This window comes from Stegostoma tigrinum, chromosome 5 (assembly GCF_030684315.1).
Source record: "Stegostoma tigrinum isolate sSteTig4 chromosome 5, sSteTig4.hap1, whole genome shotgun sequence".
In the NCBI taxonomy this organism is placed as follows: Eukaryota; Metazoa; Chordata; class Chondrichthyes; order Orectolobiformes; family Stegostomatidae; genus Stegostoma; species Stegostoma tigrinum.
The window spans coordinates 51,991,960-52,004,529 of NC_081358.1; the positions used below are offsets into that span (position 1 = coordinate 51,991,960).

At 43.0% G+C, this 12,570-nt stretch overlaps 1 protein-coding gene across 7 annotated transcripts in view; it reads left to right on the forward strand.

Annotated features, from left to right (window-relative positions):
* Nucleotides 1–12,570, forward strand: part of LOC125451998 (neurocalcin-delta) — a 302,863-nt gene that overhangs the window by 92,185 nt on the left and 198,108 nt on the right. For 6 of the 7 annotated variants that reach the window (XR_009445749.1, XM_059645987.1, XM_059645988.1 and 3 more), the window contains exon 2: nt 9,031–9,082. The exons of the other annotated variant lie outside the window; for it this stretch is intronic. The gene's annotated coding sequence lies outside the window, so the exon portion shown is untranslated. The remainder of the gene's footprint in view (nt 1–9,030; nt 9,083–12,570) is intronic. 7 annotated transcript variants of the gene reach the window in all.

Below are 12,570 nucleotides of genomic sequence, written 5' to 3' on the forward strand. Positions count from 1 at the left end.
ACAGGGCAAAGTGTTCAGTTTTGGCAGCAGCTGAGACCTAACACAGATGTCAAGGAACTGAGGGGTGAGCAATTATTTTTGAGGAATGCACTGGCACAAGAACCAGGAATTTAGCTTTTAGGAAAACAGCAGCATCTGCATTATGTTACTCTTCGAAGGAACTTCACAGCAAGGGTAGGCAGTCTAGTTAATCGAATTCTCCTATCATTTTGTTAAAGGGGGCAACCCTTTTTTTGTCTCTTTAATTCCACATCTCTGTCTTTGCTCTCTAAAATTTTGAGAATGCTTTATCGCCTAACTAACTTCCTATGTCACGTGATTGCACATCCACCATCTCCCAGTGCGGTGCTTTGCATGTTCTCTCTTTTAATTTTGTGGAGAAATATTTCTGCATTTATTCTCTTACTGATTTTATTTTAAATATTTACCAAGGCTGGCTTCCAATGCTGCAGCTGCCTTTTCCTTCATCTGTGCCGTCAGTTCTTAATCTTTATTCAAAGCACAACCAGGTACACTTTCCCTGTACTTCCATTTGGGGATTTAAGATTTCTACAGAGCGACTGAACCTGCACATGAGAGACACCTGCTCGAGGGAGAGGGGAAGATTCCAGCTTCCATGCCTCATTTTTACCTCTTTCTGCATTCACGTAGTATTGCCCAAGGAGGGAAACCTGACTGTCGTTGATGCTGTGTCCGTTCCACATCGTAATGCCCCGGTAGGTCTTGCCAGCCCATCTATCTGGAGGGCAATCAAACAAATTTCAGGAAGACTGCTGCTGCTGCGCGCCCCCCCCCCCCCCCCCCCCAACTCCACCCCCCATAGTCTGAAGGTTCCATTCTCAAATACAAGGATAGCTACTGGACTTTGCTCAATTCATCTGCACATATAAACTGACTCCAGGTTATCCTCCTCCTAAGCTGCATCGGTACACATGTGAATCGCAGTGCACTGTAGGGGCAGTGCAGGTGTAATTTTTCTTTCCTTTTGCTGTTAGTTTGAATAAAGTACAGTGAAAGTAAGCTCCCTAGCTCTGCAGGCCAGCTTCATCTGCTTATTCTTTTTAAATTCCCCATTTGTATTTCACTTCTTACATATTAGTCGAGCCAGTGTATCAAGCTAGAGTGCTTTTGTGTTTTGGTGAATTAGAATCTCTGTCTGTTCCTCCATCCTCCAAGCTGCTGATTTTCTGTTTCTGAAAGTATGATCTGTGGTTTTGGCTCATCGTCTTGTGATTGTACCTTATTCATCATACTCAGATATTATCATTTTCCGAAGGGTTGTCAAGTTTTCAGGAGAGAGAATGTGTTGTTACAGTGGAGATATTGTAAATGATAATTGTATGGATGGATAGTCCCCATCACCGCTTTCAGTTTTGGTCACCTGCTGAAGTCTGATTTCCTTTGCACTATTATTGGCCATGTTTTCAACTGCTAAGGTCCTGAGCACGGGATTTTCAACTCCCACTCTAATCCTGTTTGCCTCTTGCTCCTTCACTAAATCTCACCAATAAAACTAAGCATTTTTATTGTACATCATTACAATGTGCACTCTGTTGTTTAGACCAGCAGTTATTGCCGATCAATGATTGCTGCTCAGAAGGTGGCCTTGAGCAGCTTTTTATTTGGACTGATACAACCCCCTGTAAAGTGGTTATTGTTTAAGTGCGGTAAGGGAAGGAGTCCCAGGTTTCTCCCTCAATGACAAGTGAAAGTACAGCAATACAGTTCCAAGCCAGGATTGGTGCGTGGCTGGGAGAGTAATCTTCAGGGGGTGGTGTTTCCATTCATCTGTTGCCCTTCTCCTTCCATGATGTACAGATTGTTAATTTGTGAGCTACTGTCAAAGGCACCTTTTTTGAGCTGTTGCAGTGTGCATTGTAGATGGTTCATGCACGTGTTAGATCATAGACCATAAGACATAGGAGTGGAAGTAAGGCCATTCGTCTCATTGAGTCCACTCCACCTTTAATCATGGCTGATGGACATTTCAACTCCACTTACCCGCACTCTCCCCATAGCCCTTAATTCCTTGCGAGATCAAGAAATTATCAAGCTCTGCCTTGAAGACATTTAACGTCCCGGCCTCCACTGCACTCCGTGGCAATGAATTCCACAGTCCCACCACTCTCTGGCTGAAGAACCGTCTCCTCATTTCCGTTCTAAATTTACCCCCTCTAATTCTAAGGCTGTGCCCATGGGTCCTAGTCTCCCCGCCTAACGGAAACAACCTCCCAGCATCCATCCTTTCTAAGCCATACATTATCATGTAAGTTTCTATCGGATCTCCCCTCAACTGTCTAAACTCGAATGAATAGAATCCCAGGATCCTCAGCCGTTCATCATATGTTAGGCCTACCATTTCAGGGATCATCCATGTGAATCTCCGCTTGACACGCTGCAGTGCCAGTATGTCCTTACTGAGGTGTAGGGCCCAAAATTGGACACAGTATTCTAAATGGGGCCTAACTAGAGTGTTGGTTGTTGAGCTAGTAAATGTTGAATAAGGTGTCAAGCAAGTGGGCTGCATTGTTCTCAATGCTGTCAATCTTTGAGTGTTTTTTTTGGAGTGGCACCCATTTAGACAAGTGGGGAGTATTCCACCACACTCCTGACTTGTGCTTTGTAGATGGTGGACAGACTATTGGAGCGGCGGGGGAGGGGGGGGTGGTGGTCCAGGGGTAAGGTACGCACTGCAGGCTTCCTATTGTGTGCTTTTTGTAGTTGCAGTATTTATATGGCTGTCCCAGTTCAGTTTCTGGTCAATAGCAACTATTCGATGTTGATAGTAGAGGATTCAGCAATGAGATTACTGTTGAATATCAAAGGGAGACAGTTAGATTCTCTTGTTGGAGATGGTTGTTCCCTGGCTCTTGTGTGGTGCAAATGTTCATCACATCTGTTGAAACCTGGATTTTATCTGCATTTGGAAATGGACTGCTTAAGTAGCTGAAAAATTGCAAGTGATTTTGAATATCACAATCATTGGTAAATAATCCTCCCGTCAGTTATGATGGAACAAAGGTCATTGAAGCAGCTAAAAGTGATTGAACCTAGGATACCACCCTGAGGAAGTCCTGCAGTCATATGCTTGATGTCCGATAATTGGCCTCAAACAAACACAGTAATTTTCAGTCTGTTCTTTGCATGACTCCAGCTAGCAGAAACTTTCTGCACTTATTTTCCATTGACTCCAGTTTTGCTTGATGTCAAAATCAGTCAATTTCACATCAGCTCTGCAATTCAACTGTCCATATTTGAACCAATGCTGTAATGAGGTCAGAAGCTGAGTTTCCCTGGCAGAACCCAAACTGGATGTCGTTGAGCAGGTGCTGCTTGATAGCACTATTCATAGCTTTATTGATGATTGAGAGTAGACTGATGGGACATTAAATGGCCAGGTTGGATTTGTCCTCATGTTGTTTGTGTTCAAGGACACAATGGGACAATTTTGACATTGCTGATACCAGTGGTGTAGTTGTACAGGGACAGCTTGGTTGGGGGTGTGTCAAGTTCTAGAGCACAAGCCTTCACTGCTGCTACTGGAAAGTTGTCTGAGCCTGTAGCCTTTGTTGTAGCCAGTACCTTCAGTTTTGTGACATCACCTTGAAGTGATTCAAATTGTCTGAATAGTGGTATGTGAGATGCTGTGGACTTCTGGAAGAGACCGAGATAGATCATCGACTTGATACTTCTGGCTAAAGATTGTTGCAAATGACCAGGCCTTTGTACTGATGTGCTAGGCTCCCACATCATTGAGGACTGGATGTTTTGTGGAATCTCTTCCTCCTGTTAGCTGTTTTAAAAGTCTATATCATTCACAACTGGATATGGCAGGGCTGCAGAGCTTTGATCTGAAGCATTTGTTGTGAGAATATTTAACTCTGTCTGGCCACTGCATGCTATTTCTGCTGTTTGGCATGCGAGTAGTCCTTTATTGTAATTGCACCAGGTTTACATTTTATTTTTAGGTATGCATGGTGCTGCCCCTGAATGAACGATTTATGTCCTGGCTTGATGGCAATGGCAGGGTGAGAGATCCTGTAGGCCATAGGGTTACAGACTGTGGTTAAATACACTCCTCCTGTTACTGGTGGCCCAAAGTGCTTCATGGATGCCCAGTTCTGACATGTCAGGCTGCTCTAATTTTGCATAATAGGAGTGGTCATATGCTCACTGGATACAATGCTCAGTGTGAAGGTGAGACTTCATTGTCACATGGACAGGGGGTTGGTCAGTCCTATGCATTCAAATGCACCTTCAAGTGATAATTGAGGACAATTTCAGAGAGGTTTTCAGTCCTGTTGGTTCCTAGATGACCAGGTCCAGACTAATGGATGTGACTTTCAGGACTCGGCCAACCTCCTTTAGTCGTGGTGCTACTGAGCCATTCTGATGACAGATATGGGAGTTCCCCAGGGCAGCAGTGCTCGTGTTACCTTCAAACTGTTGTGATATTGTAGACTTCAGAGCTTTAGTAACTGAATCAACAAAAGATATGCTATTACATGCAGCATTAATACTGTCTGGAATAATCCGTTCAGGAACAAAGACCAGCTCTTCGAGACTTGAGCAATTAGCCATGTCTTGTTGAGATTACATAAATGAAACTGCTTCGATACCTCCCTGATAAACTGGGTGTTTTATTGCTACAAAAGACAAGGGTTGCCCTGTGGAAGAACTTTTAAGGAGTTAATCACAAGAAAGCTGTGTCTTCAAACAGACAGCCAAATGTAAGAAGAAACAAAAGGAATTATTTTTGATAAGAAGGCCAGCTGCAGACTTGCAGTAACTGGGAAATAATCAATAGATCTTCTTAGAGACCAGGATTAAAATCTGCATAAGAATTCAAAATTCAACAACAGAACTTCGAAGAATAACACTACACAAGGATTGAACCCTGGAGACTCCCAAGACGGACTACTGTTGGTGTGAAATCCGGCCAGGATTTTCATATTAATCAGGTAATAGTTAAGTTGTGTTCCAGGCTTACACTACACTTGCTTGCTTGAGGAATTTGTTTTTTATTTGTTACACGTATTATAAAATAATAAAATTTAATTTTATAATTTAAGTATTTGTGTGTGAGATTTCTTAAGTAGCTGAATTAAAGGTAACTTATGATTTTTATATGGATCTTAAAGGGTTAATACTGCAGACTACTATAGCATGATGCTGTTGTTTGGACTTCTGGACAAAGCTGCTAAGCATCTGAAAGGAGGTGGACTCAATGCCTGGTTCTCAAAGTCCCTAGTGATGACTGCAATCTGAAGTTTGAGTCGTGTGGGCTATGGCAAGTTTCATGGCAGAATCGGACAAGTCCAGTGAGACCTATCACGATGACAGGAGCATCTTGTTGCATCCTTAATAATTTTGTTAAGCAGTAATTCAAGTTTCTTGCACAAATATTGGCATCTGATATGTGGAAGCCTGTAACAATCCTCATGACACATCTCTGATTCACTTACAGGGCACTTCTGTACACTAGTGCTGTTCTCTGGTTTCGCCAGCAACTCTTATTGTAATGCTGCAGCAAGGACACATTATGCTTGGCTCATGGATTGGACTAGGCTGCATTGTACTGTCAGAGTGCTCTTTCACACTGAGCCCACGCGGATCCCAGCATCCCTGCTGTGTATTGCCTTGCTATTACTCTGTTTGCACCCTCAGCCAGAGATTGCAGGCTCACTGTACTGCAGTGTTGCTGTGCATTTATCAGCGACATAAAGCCAGGAAGGTTGTCAGCAAACTTCTGTGAAGTCAAGGGAGATAACCTTCACTAAGGGAGGGTGTGGTCCCAACGCAATAAATCAAATCCAGCCTTTGATACCAATCCATGGGCTTGGACACATTTCGTCAGCTGCTGAGTGATCAGAGACAGGATCCTCTCCTCATAAGAGATGGGGGTGGGGGTGTGAGTATTGGGCTGCCCACCACCTCTCTTGACTCTTTCTTCCCTACTGCTGTTTCTCTCTTTGAACAAGAGAGGCAAGTATTAAGGGAGGTTAGAGTGGGTCAGGGTGATGTGGGGAAGATGTTGCAAGCATTTGAGTGGTAGAACAGAATCCTTGGTGGGAGGAGGATGCAGTAGCAGAAACGGACTGAGTGTGAGATAGCAGAGAGAAAATGGTGGCTTTTATGCTAATGGAGTGGAGGAGGTTATTGACCTTTTTTCGTGCTGGGCCAGATTTTAGTCCAGATGGTGGACTCTGTACTGACCTGGGTGGTAACCAAGCTGGCATGACTTCCATTGCTGGTCCTGGCGGAAGAAGACCTCTTGCCTCTACATGTCTCATCCAGCAGGGTTTCTCAGTCTCTGGCTGCTAAGAAAGGTACCAAATCCCTTCACTGTCTGCCATATCCCAGGCAAATGTCAGGAACTGTACATGGTTCCAGACTGACTGTGCTTGTCTGGCTGGATAAAGAGCTTTTCAAGATGATCCTGGCCCCCAAGAATGCTGGACAATTCTGGGGTATCGCAGCATTGGTGAGTTGTTGTGGGAGGGGTGCATGGTAAAATGGAGCTGGAACTGGACAAGAGGGGATATGTGAGGGATGGATTAGGCAGGAAAATGAGGTGCATTTCCTTAGATTCAGTGAGAAACCTCACTGGGCCTCCCAGCAACAAGTTCGTTGCAACTGTTCTTACATTTTTTAGCCATCATATCAATGTAACTTGAAGCTGGTTATTAGCATATAATAAATTACATCTTGTTAACTGCAAGAGACTCTTCCAGTTAATATTTTGAGTTCTGATGTGACTCTCTTCTTCAGAAAGCTGATCTGTGAGATGCCGAGTTTAGTGGTGAGCAAGCAGATACCAGATGCTCTACAAATGAAGCTTAAAATGCCTGATGGGTTGGGGAAAAGGTGCAGTAATTTAGACTGGAATAGTGAGAAGTTAAAAATAATTATCTAGTGTCCTCTCCAAAATGAGCATGTGCCATGAGGCAAAGCTACAAAATGGAAGTAAAGGGCCATAGAAGTGACATTGTCCCTGGCCCTCAGCCTCAAATTAATGAAAAGACAGTAATTAACATGATGAATGTTAGTTCGTCTAAAACTTAGAGCAGACCTCATCTAATTGGGATAAAATGTTGGAGAGACTTTATTCAGCTTGTGGAAAAAGTAGGGAATCTTTCGGAAAAGCCCTGGTTAAAGTTGGAATTGTTTATCAAAATTGTGAACAATGGGATTCAGGCAGTGAAACTGCAATAATTAGGAAACCTCCATTTTACTTGAGCGGGACAAAATTCTTTCATGTTAGCTGCAAGATATGGAAAATCCCTCCAATATAACATCAAAGTGCCAGAGCAGAACTGTTGTTACTGTGGAATAAAAGACTTTTAAGCAAACAAAGTATATAATCTCATTAGGAAGACATGGCATCAGAAATAATGTTGCTAGGAAGGCTTAATTTCAGAGATTGGCTAAATAGAACACAGAATGGGACATCTTAACCATTTTGAGATTTAGAATGGCCTCTTAATTGTGTACTAACTTACAAGCTGAAAAAATAAATGTACTTGTCCTCTAGTTGAAGATCCTCCAGTTTAAAGGGACCCACAGACCTCAGACTATGAGGAAAGCATCAAAGACAACAGATTCCAGCACACTGAGTCCCCTGAGACCGAAGAGAATGCATTCTGGGAGAGCATTCAAAATTCCAAAGTGCCTGAATTTGTAAATTCAGAGACCTGGAGCAAAATGGGGTTGTGATAAATGGAATTGTGTACAGTAATGTAGAACATATTTGTTGTAAAATAAAGCTGTGAAGGAGATTTGTACACGGGACTGAAAGGGTTAAATCGGAAGAGTACCATAAGCCCACTCACTATGATAGTATGGGCCCTTGTTGGCAGCGTAATTTAGGATCACGAAGGAGTGAGGCCGAACAACTAATCCTCAAAGCCTCTTACAATGTCTATCTTATGAATGTAACATGTTAGCAGTTGCTAACATGAAATGTACTATATCTTGTTAACTACTAATGACCCTCATGACTAGACTAGAGTGGCTTCCCTCTACCACATTAAGCAACCCCACCCTGTGGTTCTTTACTGTTAAAGTGGATGGTGGTAGCCACCATCACCATGAGCAGCAGCTCATGACAGTGCAGTGAGCTGGCATACACACACATGTAACAGTAATCAGCAAGAGCTTTCCTTGCCTATACTTGACCTGATGTCAAAAGACTGCATTGAGATTAGATTCGAGGTTAATTCCTTCCTGACTACCTACCACTATGCTACCACCTCTGGAATGTATATCCTGCTTCATAGTCAGGGACTGTGTTTGAAGGAGTCCAGGATAGTGCCTTTCTGGGTGATTTATAACAATATCAGGTTAATGCCTGACTAGTCTATGGGACAGCTGTCCCAATTTTGACACACACTGCTGCAAAGGCTAATAGGATGAACTGGAATTGACTGGCTAAACCGTGCCTTTGTTGATGCTGTATTGATGTCTGACTTTATTGTTCTACATTTCTATAGCAGTTTGATACAACTGGCTCAGCCAGGATATTTAAGACAGATGTTAAGAGTACACCAATTGCTGGGGTCTGGAGTTTTATTATGAGAATGCCAAATTTCCTGACCATAAGGTTGAGTGAACTAGAGGTTTTCACAACAGTCAGTTTCCTGTCACCATTTACTGAGCTTGGCTATTTTTATTTCAGATTTGCTCATTTTAGCTGAATTGCTGCTTTTATTGCTCCTCTAATTGTGATAGCAAGAGTAGATCCTGTGTATTTTATCTTGTGTCTTCGTGTAGTGACAGAATATTCCTTCAATTGTCAATTCAATGTCTGAATGAGCTTGTGGGGAAGATTGTATTTTATGGTAACTTTGAGTTTGTGCTTCTAATTACAAACTTTGGACATGCATATAGGCTTATGTGGTACTTTGTTCTAAACGTTATTTGAAACTCAGCCCCATGGTCACTGGAGTCTTAATCTTTCTGAGAGGCAGTGCTCCCCTTCAGAAGCATGAATTCATAATGAACTCAAGTTATTATTTCTGTCTCTTACAGGAAACAGAAGCCCAAGGTTGCAGCTGTGAAGATACGAGAAGAAAATTACTAGGTAGGAACAAAAATGAGAATTCATTTAGTTAGTGGCTGCAGGTCAGTTTTTGTCCAGTAATGTGCTTTGTGGCAGGATCATTAGAGTTAAGTATGGACTAGAAGACCTGGGTTCGAGTCATATCTGCTGCAGAAGTGTGTCATAGCATCTTTGAACAGGTTAATTTAGAAAACATCTGGAGTTGGCTTTGAACAAAGTGCTGTCTTTAGCATGTGCCTATAAACTGAGGTCCTGTCTGCCCACTCGAGTAGATGTAAAAGGTCTTAGAGCGCCGGCACCATTTGAAGAAGAGGAGTGAGATTCTGTTAGTGGCCTAGTCCACATTTGTCCCTGCCCAGATTTTGCCTGCCTTACTGTGTACATTCAGTATTTTCTGCTTTTAGTTGCCAAAAACATTGGTTATTTCCTTTATTTGTGGTTGGTGAACAGCTGTAGGTGCAGTGCCACACTTCTGTAAACTGTTCTCTGTACAAATCCTGACTGACCCGTTCGGTGTTTCCAGCATTTTCTGCTATTGCTTCAGATCTGATTTTTTTAATGCTGTGTTCTTTGCAAGCTTTGATATCAATTGTGAAACATGTAGATCAAAAGAATAAAAGTGCAGATGGGTTGTTCAGTTCTTTGTGCAGTGCAGTCAGTGTCAGACTAACATCTAATCCTGAGGTAGGTTCAGGTACAAGTATTGTTTCAAATCCTTTGAAGATAAACTCAAACAAAGCCCATTCAAAAAGTACTGTGTTTTTCATAATTTAATTATTGATTGTTGGATTTTCTCTTCGTTGGAGAGGAAGGACATTGTCCTGCTGCTGAAATATCAGATCATTGGAAAGCCATCGAGTTCACTATCAAATAGAGAAAATCCATTCTACAAAAATCAGCACATTAAGTCCATTATTTTTCAAGTGGAGCTACTCTCAACTTTCCGATCAATGTTACGAGTAAACTTTCTTTAAATCCAATCTGAATGTGAATGGAAATGTCTAGAGCAGAGGTCATTAACTCATCGTGTGCAGCTGCAAATGTCATGATAACCTGCTTTACACAGTTTACTTTTCAGTCTACTGGCTCGGGACCTAATTGATTATTTTTTTAAAAAAAAATGGCCATTCAGCCCACTGAATCAGAACCGACCCTCCAAACAGCGTTCCATCCAGCCACCCACCCTATATTTCTCATGGCTGATCCACATAGCCTACACTACATGGGGCAACTTTAGCATGGCCAATCCACCTAACCTGTACATCTTTGGACTATGGGAGGAAACTGGAGCACCTGGAGGAAACCCGTGCAGACACAAGGAGAATGTCGGTCTGTGTGGAGTTTGCACAGTCACCCAAGGCTGGAATCGAACCCAGGTCCCCTGCCATTGAGGCAGCAGTGCTAATCACTGTGCCACTCGTGCCACCCAGTGGAGATTATAACTGCATTCCGGTAAATTGAACACACACCAAAGATAGGCGACACAATGTTTGTCACTGTACGCTCTACATTCTGACACTAGCTCAGCAAAGACGATAGCTTTAAGATTGTATATGAACCATATCCCGAATCCCAATGGCACATCATCCAGGCATTCGCCCACTCAACTGGGTGGACACAAACCATGAGGCATGACCACCAACACAATAGGACTCTGGCTGAGAGAGGAATTCCCAGACTCTCTTCACTCACGCTGCAGTTGGAATACTCAAGCCATGACCTTGTTTGGATCTATGGGCATTGGATGGAAAAGCCATGTGAAAAACCACCCATTTGTGTGTTTTAAGCACCTGCAGCCTGGATGCGAAAAGCACAAGAACCAGAGCATGTTCCTTCCTTTCTATTTGTACAATCTGTCAGATTTTTTTAATGCATTCAATTGTTTGTAACTACTCCAGGTGCTGCAGGCAGAGCTTTTAGAAAGCACTGAACCCAGCATGGCCGTCTCCAAGACTTCAGAATTGTCTAGCAAGTCCACACAACCTCCTCTGACCCGGCCAATCCACCTAACCTACACATCTTTTGGACCCTGGGAGGAACCCAGAGTACCTGGAGGAAACCCACACAGAAATGGGGAGAATGTGCAAACTCCACACATAGCCTTCTGAGGGTGGAATGGAACCCGGGTCCCTGGCACTGTGAGGCAACAGTGCTAACCACTGAACCACTGTGTCACCCCATGTGGGGAGATGGGGTTGTGTTGCAGGAAATTTATAGAGCTAGCGGGGGCAAGGCCATGGATGGATTTGGAAACAAGGATGAGACTTTGAAATTCATACCGTTCCTTGAGTGGGAGCCCAATGTAGGTCAGCAAACATAGGATGATAATGGGAAAGCAAACTGCTGGGAGTTAAATTACAGAGACGCAGAGTTTTGACTGCAAGTTTATGGAGTGTATAATGCAGGAAAATCAGCCAAGAGTGAATTGTTACAAAATCAAATCTAGATATGTAACCAATGGCGCAAAAGAGCAGCAAATGAGTCAAGACAGGGACTAGGTCATGCAATGTTGCCAGAGATGGAAACAAGAAATCTTTGAGACTGGTCACAAATTCAACTCGGGTAAAAATGGCAGCAAGCAGACTGGCTAAACCTTGGACTGCTACATGGGAGTGGGATGGTGTCTGTAGTTGGCCTCTGAGCTTGCAAACAGTTGCTACTATAATCTGTTTCAGTTTGGTTTTTCCTGCCACCAAATGCCGCTGTCGCAACAACTTATTGGCAATTATGTTCTCTTGTCCTACCACATGTATAGTTTTCAAATTGAATGGCTGCAATTATAAACTCCATCTAAACAGTTAGGTATATTTTACCCAAATTTTTCTGAAAACATTAGGGGGTTATGATCAGTGAATAAAATTGTCTCAGATACATTATTGACAACTTAAGTGTTGAAATGTTGCAAAGCCAATACCAACACTTAATTCAATTGTAGAACATTTCTGTTGATTCAGCAGAGGTTTCTAGGAAAGGAAGGACTTTTTTTTCCTTCAGCTATATAAATTATCTTTTCTAAACCTGAGACCCTATCTTTACAAGACCTCCTACCCATCCACCTCCTCTAACCTTATACGCCAGGGACAAATCAGGTAAGCTGCTTGTTTTTTCTATACTTTCTGATAAGGGGACTAGCAGGGATAGCAGTGCAGGGAGAGGAATGTTCCTCCTGCATGCTGTTTGAGGTGAAGGACGCCATTAGTGCCCCATCCAAGTACATCTGCAGGAAGTGCACCCAACTCCTGCTCCTCCAAGACTGCGTTAGGGAACTGGAGCGGGAGCTGCACGAACTTTGGATCATTCGGGAGGCAGAGTCAGTGATAGACAAGAGTTACAGGGAAGTACTTCTAAGCATGAAGAAAGCTGGGTAACTGTTAGAAGGGGGAGAAAGCAGTCAGTGCAGGGATGCCCTGTGGTCGTTCCCCTGAAAAACAAGTATACCGTTTTGCGTACTGTTGGGAGGAACGACTTACCAGGGGCATGCACTGGGGTGCAGGTCTCTGGCACAGAGT